Source organism: Mustela erminea, chromosome 16 (assembly GCF_009829155.1).
Source record: "Mustela erminea isolate mMusErm1 chromosome 16, mMusErm1.Pri, whole genome shotgun sequence".
NCBI lineage: Eukaryota > Metazoa > Chordata > Mammalia > Carnivora > Mustelidae > Mustela > Mustela erminea.
In genome coordinates, this window is record NC_045629.1 from 76,535,496 (window position 1) to 76,548,210 (window position 12,715).

Below are 12,715 nucleotides of genomic sequence, written 5' to 3' on the forward strand. Positions count from 1 at the left end.
GCTCTATTGACTAGAAGGTAGCTTGGCTGGAATTAAAGAAATCATCCCCGCAGCCTCCCAGGATCCTGCATGGCCTTGCATTATCCTGTTCCCTCCGGTAACATGTCTCACTTCGGGGAATCTGTCTTACAGCAATAAACACTCCACTTTGACATGATATATCTCACAAGAGTATTTATCACAGCATGAATTATTGTGGCAAATGTTGGAAGCAACCCAAATGGGCATTAACAGATCAATGGCGAACAAAGTTGGGCTACACACAAACTATTAAATATTACGCAGATGGTGAAAGGGGCGAATGGATCCATCGCTACGGGCTCGAGGGATGCCTAGGACATGTTGCTAAATGGAAAACAAAAAACAAGAATGCAGAGGAGTTGTGAAATTAAGGTGGCATCCATATTTTCTTAAACAACCAGCCTGTATCCATCTGTAAATATGTAAATGTGCATAATTTTATGTTTCTTTGTGAAAGGGTTATAGTGTGGGAGTTTGTACAGCAAGCATAATTGGCTATCTCAGAAGGTGTAGCAGCATGAAAAAGGGTATTACTGATAGCACTCCTTAGGCATATATGCGTAAGTCATATATATATGCACTTATGTTACCTATAATGTACGCATGCATGTGTAGATACATAGAGAAAGTGGGGTGTGTGTGTGTGTGTTGAGGGGCTTGGTGTAGAGTAGAACACAGTCACTAGCTTCTGTCCAGCTGAGAAAGAATGTCTCCATCTGATCCATCTCTGTTTCCCTGCCGAGTGCCCACATACAACACAGCCCCAAGTTCAAGGGGCTGTAACTGAATTATTGAACCAGACTGACTCTCGGGGAGCACTGAAAAGACGCCCCTTCTCCACCATGAGCCCTGGGCCTCTCTTCTCTAAAGTAGCAGGTCTTTGAATGGCATTTGATCTAACCCTTCATAATTTAAGCCTAAATATATACATGTGTACTCCTGTGCTAAGATGCTGAATTGCTATGAAAGATTCATGAAAACAGAACAGATTTAAAGCACGAGAGAGAAATGAATGTTTAAAGATTTATGCTGCACCCTCCACACACTCCACGCTGGAGAAGAGGCCCTGCAGCGTGGCAGCAGAGGAAGGAACAGCCACTTACCCTGGACCCTTTCCCATATGCAACAGCTCATCTTACGTTGGCCTGCAGGGAGGTGGGGACCTTTGTGCGGAAGAGAATATAGGCTCGCAGCTCGGATTCTTTGGACTGTGTGCTAACAATTCATCCCAGCCTCTCCGACTTTAGAGAGAGGAAGGGCTACTTTTCTACTCCCAGGAGGCTGGGGATCATCCTGGGCAGGTGGGAGCAGCTAGTTTCCGTACCCCTCCATCTGCAGCTCTGGGACAGTGGCGGGGGAGGGGCTCTTACCAGGGGATTTGGGGCTGTGCTGGCCCCAGTCTGTAGCATCTGATTATGCCAGCCCATTGTAAGGGGGTTGTATGGCCATGCGGCTGCCTGGGTCTTCCCTCTTCCTCTCCTGCAGCGTGTTTGGGAGTCTCTCAGCTCTGTCTTGAATCTCTGAGCCCCCCAGCCAGGAGTCTGGATCCAGAGGACTGGGATCCCTCCTCAGCAATGCATTTTTATTCCTTTCATTGACTTTCCCTCTGAGGCTTTCAAATAGAGGCTTCCTCGGTGCACTTTTGAGGAAAGATGGCGGAGTTGCTCGCTACCCACACCAGGGCACGGCTGGGAACATGTGCCCTCAAGTCTGGCACCAGCATAGGGAAGGCGCCAGGAGGACATGGTGGAGCCAGGGCCGGCCCTGTCCCACGGTTGTTATCCAAACCCCGGTCCTGGGGCAGAGGCCCCCAGGTCCTGTTTACTCCTGGTCAGAGCCTTCCTCTCTTGCTTCCCTTCTCCGCTCATTCTCTTCTGAACTTGTGCTAGTCCAGCCACTGTGCGGCTTTGTGAGCCTGCGTCCCGCCAAGAACTCATCTGGGTGCTGCTCGGGGGAACTGAAAGGGGGCAGGGAGTAGTGACGGCTGAATTTGAAGCCAGAGCCAGAACTCCAGTGCCATTACGTGCTGATGTCTCCTGAACAGGTCCCTGTTCAGGGCTTTATACTTCCAGCCTGGCTTTGCCCTGGAACTCTAGATTGGTTTGACCCAGTCTATTTGCCCGCTTCACTGAGACGTCTCATAGCTTCTTGCTCTTAACATCTGGAAGGGACTGCTGGTTCTCCTGTGCCCCGGCCCAACCAGTGTGTTCTGCTGAGTTCTTCTCAGTAAACAGAGTCCTGCTTCTGCAAACAGGGCTGCAGCGAATGGTCATCGTGACTCTGCTCGCCTCCACCCTACCAGCACTGCATCAGCAAAACTGGCTGGCTCCATCTTCTAAGTGCCCCCAGGATCCGTCCAGCCTCACCGCCTCTTCTGCCATCACCCTGAGCCATGCTGTCCTCTTTCTCCAGGATCATCCCCCAACTAGCTCCCTGCACCCCCATCATCTGCGAGACCACCATGGACAGAGCCATCACTCTACCTTGTGTCAGATCCTGTCACTCCCCTACTCAAAGCCCGGTGGCCTCAGCTTCTGCAGAGGGGAAGCCGTAGTCCCTACAATGACCATTACTTGATTGGCCCCTGTTTGCCCTCTGACCCCACCGCCTGCTATCCCCCTCCCCCACTAAGTGTGGTTAATCCCAACTGATCACTTTGGTGTTCCTCAAATATGCTGAGCATGTTCCCATCTTAGCATCTTGGCATGTGCTGTTCCCTCTTCTAGAATGTTCTCCAGATAACTCACTGTCTCATGTCTTCAGGTCTGCTTCTTCAGGGTACTTGCTTGACCCTCCAGATATAGAGGGAGACGTATTCCCAGTGTTCTCTCTCCCCCTTACCCTGCTCCCCGTCCTTAGCGCTTATGCCCCTTGACATACTATACATTTATTTGTCTGTTGTGTTTCTTCCCCAAATAGAATGTGAGGCCCATGAGCTCTGTTTTATCAGTTTTGCTTTCTGCTTTATCTCTGGTGCTAGGAGAGTGTCCAGTCTACAGTAAGGGCTCAATGACTCCTCATTAGATTGAAAGAATGAAATTAGGGGAACCTGAATATGTGTCAGAATCTAATCTAGGAATCTTCAAGGAAATAATTCATCCCAAACAACCCTATGATCTGTGACCTATGATCTATTCAGCTGGGAAAGCAGTTCAGAGACAGAGCAGAATTCAAATCCAGATCTAACTCCTGGATCCAAGTCCACGGCATCGTCTTTCAGCTGTGGCCCTCTGGGAAGAGCCAGGTCCTTCCTCCAGGAGCTCCCCACCCACCCACGAGTCTGGAGGTACTCCTGAGGTCACAAACACAGCTAAAACGAGGGCTGCTGTGTGTGAAGGGTCTCACAATCCCACCTCCATTCACCCTCAACAATGACCCTGGGAAGGAGATGCCCATGAACTCGTATTTACCACCATTTTACGAAAGAAGAAGGCTTCTGGAGGTTTCATGATTGTCCCAAGGTCATACAACCAGTCACTTGCAAAGCCAAGCCTCCACTGCAGATCCTTTGGCTCCAAATGGGAAGCTTTGCTCCCAGCCCCATGTGTGCTAAACCCTAGAACAGGTGGGGCAAATGCACCAGGGCCACCTGTCCCCTCCCAGATACAATTGTGGCCCAGAGGCGTCCTCAGAATCCTGGCCAACACAGGACCACAACACTGTCACGTCAACACATAAGCGGGAGCCCGGCTCCAGCTGCCCCTCCACACACAGTATTAAACACCCTGCTCTTGTGTCCCCCTAGGGTGCTTTGCCTTCCCTCAGCCTGCTCACAACCCTCCTTCAGACTTGGGTTTGTGAGTTTCTCCATTTTCCCCAGAAGGTTTGGAAGTACCTAGATCCAGCTACCATTAGCTGAGGGGAGCCCCAGGATGGCACAGCCCCGATGGCCTCAATCCCAGCGATTCCTTCTCCTGAATCCTTCCAGGTCCGCCTAGCTCCTCCTGGCCACTTGTGCGGGGAAGCAGGACCTCACAGAAAACCACCACAGGCTAGAGCAGCTGTCACCCACGTTTTCCCAACACCAAGACCTCTGCGTTTAGTCATGCAACACTCACTGAGGCCACTTACTATGTGCCAGAGACCAACCTGGGTGTTTGGGAACAAGTACACATTCAATCCCTGCCCTCAAGGAGCTCACAGTCAGGCAAGGAGAAGAGAAATGAGCAGAAGTAAATAACTAAAATACAGTGTGACAAACACTAGATGGAAAGACAGACATGTTAGTGTGGGGCCTCAAGAGGCACTTGGGGTGGGTGAGGGGCTGAAACCGCAGTGGCCTCACCAGCAGGAGGGTCACAGGGATGAAAGAACTAACCAGGACCCCATCCCCCAAGCAAGCGGGAGCATCTGGGTTCCCCACAACCAGAGCCTTAATTTCTTTATCTGTAAAATTGGGAAATTACTAGTCCATATCCTCCTTAAGATGTTGGGTGAAATCATATATGAGGCCGTGTCTGGCAGATAGTACGTGCTCAATAAATACTAGTTTTTCACCTAGGTCTTTTAGGTATTACTAGAATTAGTGTCCAAAATGATTGTCCCTGATCCGGGGACTTCTCCAGGGAAAGCAGGAATACAAAGGATGTACAACCGTTGAATCACCTCGCCTGACCTGAGCCAGTTTTCCAAATTGTGGCAGACGCACACACATGCTTTTTCCGTATGCCAGCTCTGCCTTCCTGCCATCCAGAGCCCAACCCACCAACACACACCGTCCGGCTTCCCGGGGGAAGTCACAGGAGCAGTAGGCATTGCTACCCCCCACCAAGGGAGCCCCTGGACCCACCCATGACTTCAGCAGAGACCCACCGAATCCCACAGACCAAGGAGGGTGGGCAGGCAGGGCTTCTAGCCAGTCCCCGTGGAGACCCTCACCCACCTTCCACCCCAGGCCGGCGTGGGTCCACACACACAGTCCTAATGACACCAGCAAAGTTAACAACATACCCGTGGAGCATCACGGCCGCCTGAGATGCCTGGAAAGCCTCTGCTCTCGGAGAATGATCTTATTTCCTGAAGTAGCAGCTTTCTGTTGAAATTCATCAGTCGCTGTGGTAGGGATTTTTTTTCCCCCCTCTTTTCTCCTCTCTCTCCTCTCTCGCTCTTTCTAACTGGTGAAACTGACAGTCTGCCTACATTAACCGGGCATTAATTTGCATGATCAAAAGCAGATTTGTTCCAAGATGCACTGTTCTGCCTTCCCCTCCAAGCACAAGGATCTCCAAGGAAGGCGAGAAAAAAATCAGAAACAGCGCCACCACTGTGCCCTGAGCTTGGGCAGGAGCTGGCCCCGTCCAGGAGCAGGTGGAGTGGGGGCCCTTCGGGGAGCGGGGAGGGGAAGGCAGCCCGTCTGAGGGTTGGAAGCAGCACCTGGCAGCCCGAGGCTCTGGCACCAGCCCCAGCACAGGAAAATCAAGCCTTTGGTGACAGATGATAGCAGAGGAGCCTGCAGGAGTCCCGGCGAGCACACACCATTTCCCCGAAAAGAGGCACTTGGGCGGGTGGGTGTTAGGGTCTGGACCCGTGCCGGGTATGACGGGGCCCCGTGGAGAGCCCGCAACCTGGAATCAGAAAAACGGATCTCAAATCCCAGCTTCAGTCAATTCAGGCAAGTTTCTTACCCAGTCTGAGCTGCAGTTTCTTTATCCTTCGGTGGGCGCAGAGAGACCAGCCCTGCTTGTCTCCTGCTGTGGGATCAGGAGGCTTCTAGGCAAAGGAGACAGCTCCCAACACCAGGGAGCCCCGTCGGGTCCCTGGCTCCGGGCCACCCTACAACACTGCAAGCCCCCCACCCTAGCGCTGCGGCTCCTGGACTCACACAGGGTGTCTCGCCTACATGTGCTGTGGCCCCACAGGTGGGGTTATCATGCTCCATTCAGAGAAAGTCAGAGATTGGTGGGGCTGACTTACCGCACCCCCCGCATAGTAAAAATATTTTATGACTGCACGGGTAAAGATGAATGGGAGGCAAGCTGGATTCATTCTTACCAATTCACTATGATGACATTTATTTTTTCTTCGGGTCATAAAAGAAATTGAAACACATTTTTTTTGAGGGCCCTAAAGTTATGGGAGGCCCATAACTGGGCCTGCTGTGTGGGATGGAGAAGTTGGCCCCGTGACATCTGTGATAAATGGAAGAGGCAGGAGCGGTCCATGCATTGGTTTGTGCACAGGCCCAACCTGTACTTACTGAGAGGCTCTTCTCTAGGCTGTAGGGGGAAGGTCAGAACCCCAACAGATATGGCTCCTGGCTTGTGGAGTTCCCGTTCCAGTGAGAGGACACGGACCGTGATGTATGAGCAAATACATTAAGAATTTCAGATCTTGAGGGGTGCCAGGGTTGCTCAGTTGGTTAAGTGTCTGACTCTTTGTTTCGGCTCAGGTCATGATCTCAGAGTTCTGGGATCGAGCTCCACATCAGGCTCTGTGCTCAGTGCAGAGTCAGCTTGAGATTCTCTCTTTCCGTCTGCTCCTCCCCCCCACTCTCTCCTACCTTAACATGCACAAGCACTCTCTCTTTAAAATAAATCTCTTAAAAAAATTTCAGATCTTGAAAAGTGCTGGAGAGAATGGAAACATGAATCCAAGGCACCTTGGCAGGGAGGACTGAGACCTGAATGATGAGGCAGGGCCAGTTCTGGGAAGATCTGGGTGACGAGCTAGTGCAAAGGCCCTGTGGCAGGACTTGTCTGGGGGACATAGAAAGCCAGAGGGCTAGGAAACACTGTGGGTAATGGAGGAGGTGGAGCAGAGGAAGTGGGATGCACTGGAGGTGACCCATTAGATGAGTCTCATCAGCATTAGGAGAATGATTCTGTTCTACCTGTAGGGCACAGTCACTAGAATGTTTTACTCTAGAAAGTGATTATCTTGATTTATCTTTTTTAAAAAGAGCATTCTGGGGGTGTCTGGGTGGCTCAGTGGGTTAAAGCCTCTGCCTTCAGCTCAGGTCATTGTCTCAGGGTCCTGGTATCGAGCCCCACATCGGGCTCTCTGCTCAGCGGGGAGCCTGCTTCCTCCTCTCTCCCTGCCTGCCTCTCTGACTACTTGTGATCTCTGCCTATCAAATAAATAAATAAAATATTTAAAAAAAAAAAAGGAAAAAAGAGCATTCTGGCAACATGGAGTTGACTATGGAGAGGTAACAAAGGAAGCAGAGCCCAGATTGCCCTGTATTGGAAGGTCCAAGGAGTAAGCTAATGAGTTAAATAAGAATTGAAGGCATGGTAATGGCAAGAAATGACTGGATTTGGGATAAACCTTGGATTGGCAGTTGGGTACTCATGGTGGGAATTTAGGAGAAAGGTCAGAGCTGTAGGTACAGATCTGGAAAAAAAAAAAAAAAAAAAAGGAAAATCCGATGTCACAAAAGCCAAGAAAAGAGTATTTCTGAAGGGAAGCTGAGGTCAGACGTCTGAAGTCATTGGGGGTGGAGTGAGCCGAGGGCAGAGGTGGGGCTGCAGGCCTGATGGGACCTGGGTGACGATGAGGGCCCCCTCAGTAGAGTGAAAGGGAGGGAAGACTGATGAGGCGGGGGGCCTGGGGAGTGTGGAAATGGCCACGGTGCTTCCGGAACCCTCTGCGCCACCAGCGGCATCAGATGCAAACCCTCAACCAGTTTGCGAGGGGGCAGATTACTCCCCGATGAGTCGCCCCTCGGACTTTAGCAGCTGTGTTCCATGGCAAGAGCCGTGTCGTGTTCATTTTGGATTCCCAGTTGCTGGCCCCGGGGGCCTTTAATTTACGTTCATTGAGTGAGCAAATGAGTATTTCTGTCCACCTCAGAGCTCTAGAGACTTCTGGGGGCATTCATTAATTCATGCATCTCTCCATACAGGCTTGTAAGAATCAGGTGAACTCTGGAAGGATGCCTCTTTTTTCCCTTTGGGGATTCTACTCTGGGTCTCTTCTTCTCAAACCTCTGATGTCATAACCATTCTGTGTAACTTTAAGAGTAACCAATGAACAAAAATTACTCAGGGACCTTCTGTGTATACTTCTCCCCAAATGCCCACCTGCCAGAGGTGGTATCGGTGTTTCTGCCCCAGGATGGGATAGAAGCCGACGAAAGCACGAGCAAGGATAGGGCAGGAAGAGTGCATAGGATGGTGGTTAAGACGTGCTGGGGGTGGGGGGGGACCCTCAGGACTGGGGTGCACTAGCATGCTGGGGAAGGTGGAAGTAGGAGGGGTCAGCAAGTGTCTCTTTTAATCAGATGACCGGCTCCTGGCTTAGTAATTGAGGATAGGAAAACAGCCAAGGAAGGTTCTGGACCTGGGGAAGAGCACATGTAGTCGACGAAGTTAAATTGTACTCACGTTGAGTTCGAGGGACGAGAGGGGTGCCCAGGAGCCGGCAGAGGTTTGGATGTGTGGGACCGAGGTTGAGGCTGAATGGAGATTTAGAATTCAACAACCTACCAGCCATTGTGAACACCAAGGGAAGAGACGGTACCACCTCTCCGCATGTCTGGAAGGAAGGGCAAGAGAAGGGGGCAGGAATGGCATTTGAAGAGACAAGACGGCAGGAAGATTCCATAAATGAGCCTGAAGCAGAGTCGGTTGGGGAAAAGGAGACGAGCGGGTCATCGAGCTGAGTGGGGGAAGAGAGCCAGGACGGGACGGGGGGACAGCGCCACCGCTGCCTGGGGTGGGGCAAGGGGTAACATCAGCGACCCTGGAGAGGGTGCGTGGGTGGGGAGAGGGCAGGAGCCAGTCGGCTGCGTGGGCACGCTTCCTGAGTGTGCAGCCCAGAGCCGGCAACGCCAAGGTGAGGCAGACAGACGAGATTGTTCTGGGTGGGGACACCCGTCGGCATTTAGCTCTTGGTGGGGGCGGACTCACGGAGAGCTGCACACCACGGCTCCTACAAGAGAGGGTTTGCCTGGTGATGCCAACGAAGAAGTGCGGAGGGTCCCAGAGCTCTGGGCAGGGGGGCCTCAGCCTCAGGGGAAAGAAGGGGGTCCCTCAGTCCAAAAAGAAGGAGGGAATTCGGGAAGGGCTCCAGATGGGCATTTCTCTAAGAATAAGAGGGCCAGCCGTGTGGGTGTGGGGGGAGCTCTGAGGATCGCCTTGGGGTTTGAAGCCTCATCATGGGATTGGAGTGGTAGAAGGAACCAGTAGGCAGCAGTGGCTAGTGGCTTCTTACTGGGGCCCCAGAACAGGTGGCACCAACTCAAGGACACCTGGCAGATGGCTGTTCTGCCTCTCCCCCACATGGACCCCCATCTCCGGCAGGCGACACCCACAGACCACGATGGAGGACCCTTCACCTGGCCCCTCCTGAGGCACAGCAGGGTGGGGCCATGCCAGCTGCTCATCCCTCCATCCCCTCTGCCCCACCTCTGGCTCCTCTGTCCTACACTGGCCACACTGGCCTCCTCCCTTACCCGCCTGTCCTCACCCTAACTCTCACCTCCCCGCGTCTTGGCTCACCTGGCCTCCACGGCCTGCCCTGATGATCCCCTCTACATTTTCAACCCCCACGGACCAGCACCCCAGTCCCCTTCCCTGCCCTGCCGGCCTTGTCTGTGTCACACCCTTATCACCACCAAACTTATCACCACCAAACGTTCTGTGTTACAAAATTTGCCGTGTATCCATGTCAGGCTCTCCAGCTCTACCGGAAGTCCCCAAAGGGCAGAGAACTGAACTTGTATTGTTCCCTTGTATTGTTCCCTGAAGCATCCCAAATGCCACCACTTGGTCCTGGCAAATGTGGGCACTCGATAGACCTCTGTTGCATGAAATCGTGAGTAGAAGGTAAAGACCCTCCAGCTAAGCACTTTCCATCATGTCTGTCAACCCTGCAGTGAACATAAGGGCATTTATTTTCAATAATTTGCTGGCTAGAGGAGAGAGAGAAGGAATATGGATTGTCACCCGTGTGCGGCAGCCCCTCAGTAACCGTGAGTTCACTTGACTCCAAGGTCAAGCCCAGGCACAGAGAGGAATATTTCCTGAGCAAATTTATGGACGGCCGTGAGTCTTCCGAGGTCACACACCGGAGCCAGGTTCGAACCTGCATCTCTCAAACACAGACCCAGTGCTCCGTGCACCAGGCGATGAGGCATCCAGACCGTGGCCTCAAGAGTTTCCTATGTGCTCGAACTGTTTGGTAGGACCTATTAATGGCGGTCCCTTAAACACACGCACACAAAGAGGACTGTGGGTTCCTGACGGCCCTTAACGCAGCCCAGCCTGTAGCGAGCCCGCTTCCTCGGCGGATTGTGCCTGTAATTACAGCTTGTGGAAGTCGGTGCTTGGCGTCATGTGACGGCCCCATCCCTCCTGCTGACTCTCTAATTAAACTCGCAACAGCATCTGTGCTTTGGTCCTGGCCAAGAATGAAGAGATGTGGCTCTTGCTGGGCCCCCTTTGCATTCCCATGTGCTCCCCGCGGCTGGGGACCACACGCCAGCCATCTCCAGAATGTCCACCAGCCAGCGAGGCCGCGCCCTGGCTGCTCTCAGCCGGGCTCAGATCCCTGGGAAATGTGAAAGCAGCCAGAGTCTCGCGGGAGACAAAACTGGGCCTTCCCTCCGGCTCCCTAACTGTGCAACTGCTTACAGCTATGGTGGAGGAATTTCTAGCCACGCCTGGGCTCAGGGCCCTGCCACTCTTAAAAACCACCTCACTGGGGTTCCTGGGTGGCTCAGTGGGTTAAAGCCTCTGCATTTGGCTCAGGTCGTGATCTCAGGGTCCTGGGATCGAGCCTCGCATCGGGCTCTCTGCTCAGCAGGGAACCTGCTTCCCCACCCCCTCCTGCCTGCTTCTCTGCCTACTTGTGATCTCTGTCTGTCAAATAAATAAATAATGTCTTAGGGAAAAAAACAAACAAGCAAACAAACAAAAAAATACCACCTCATTGTGAAAATAGTTTCCAAGGAACTTGTGTAGGGGCTCTACCCTTTAGGTAGGGCCAATCATTTTGCAGCAGGTATAGGGAAGAGGAGTTCCCAGGGTTTGGATCCACAACTGATGGGAACAGCATTGATGAGACCTTAAGACAGGGGCTTCCCTGACCCCTCTGGCCTGGGCACAATACTGCGTCTACAAACATTGGGCAACGGTAACACACGGGCTGAGAAATTGGTAGTAGTCATGTCATCTCGCCTCATGACAGTTTTATGAAGAGGGTAATATTCTTGTGCCCATTTTACAGAGGAGGAAACGAAGGCCCAGGGAGACTCAGTAACTTGCCCAAGGTCACACAGCTAATAAAGGGCAAAGCTAGCATCCAAGCCCAGGTCCTTCCAGCTCTGGGATCTGAGCCCGAGAGGTTTGGCTCTGGGGTCCCCTTGCAAGGACCATATCCTGTCTCTGGAGTCCAGTGTCTCCACCAATCATCTACCTGGCACGTTTGCTGAGCACCAGCTGTGACTAGGTGCCTAGCCCCGTACTGTACCCCATGTGCCCCTTTTGCCGCATGGTCCTTCTGGAGCCGTAGACAAGCAGACACCAACAGCATCTGGGGACGGAGCATCTGGGGACGGAGCATGGCATCGCGAGTGTGTGCCGGCCTCCCCCGCCCTGGCCTGGTAGTCCTCACCTCTATTGCCCATGTGCCCAGAACTGTGCTCAGCTCTTTCGATGTACGCGGCGTTGGAATTTGGCACTGATTCAATCCAGTTTCCTAATCCACATGTGATTTTGATACTTCAGTAAAACAGGCATAGTCAATGTTTGGCAATAATTGGAGATACGTGTACTATTTCTCATATTTCTGTTATAAAATATTCTGAACCCTCAGAAAAGGACAGCAAATAATATAATGCAGTTTTTCCCCTGAACTACTAGTAGGTTGTGAAGTCAGCCAATGCATTCTGAACAGCTCAGACTCGAACAGGAACTCTCATAGAAACACTCGGCTCTGGCAGACATGGGAAGAGCCACGAGCATGAATGTCCTTCCCGAACATTGTTCCAGGCCTCTGTGGGTGCGCGCCTGGGTTCTGAGCTATAAACTGTCTTTCTGACTGTAGATCACGGTCATCAGTACTTGGTGGTCATCGATAGAATGACGGCTATTGTATTCACTCTTAGTTTTTAGCAGATACTAGTATTTTGCCATAGTTGCTTCAGATCTTTTTCCAAGAAACACACGTTACAGGTAGAATTTAAGTGATCCTCCGCTCCCCTTAGCCTCTCCTGAGCCCACGCACACGGCTGGACTAAATACTCTATCAACTGGTCTGGCCTCTCCTACGTGAGCCCGCCCACGTCGGCTGAAAGAATGTCTCAGGCGGGAGAGGTTGCTTCCTGATCATACCCACACCTCGAATCCTAATCGCACGTCCTGTGTGTTTGGAAAGGTTTAGAAAAACAATTTAAACAGGCCAGGATGTCTTGATGAGTATGTCATGCTGTTGGCATAAGAGCCTAGAAATAGGTGAACACCCGTGATAGGACCGAGCAAGGGCCCTGGGGCCTGGGCCTCACACTTGAGAGCTGCATGTCTTACTCTCTGCTGCCCCTTGTGTTCAGAAATGAGGAAACTGAGTCCTGGGGGAGGCAGATGGTCCCCCAAGAGTGCCCCAGCACAGAGAACAGGAATGTTGGGACAAGGAAGGAGAAAAGGACGGACGGAGGGAAGAGGGAAAAAGGGGGGAAGGAGGGAGGGAAGAGAGAGAGAGGGAAAGCAAGCAAGCTAGCTAGCACCATGTGGACTCACGTCCCCGGAGGACCGAA

At 52.2% G+C, this 12,715-nt stretch overlaps 1 protein-coding gene across 1 annotated transcript in view; it reads left to right on the forward strand.

The window, feature by feature from the left end:
- TG (thyroglobulin) overlaps positions 1-12,715 on the forward strand; it is a 235,825-nt gene that overhangs the window by 202,753 nt on the left and 20,357 nt on the right. The window lies entirely within an intron of this gene.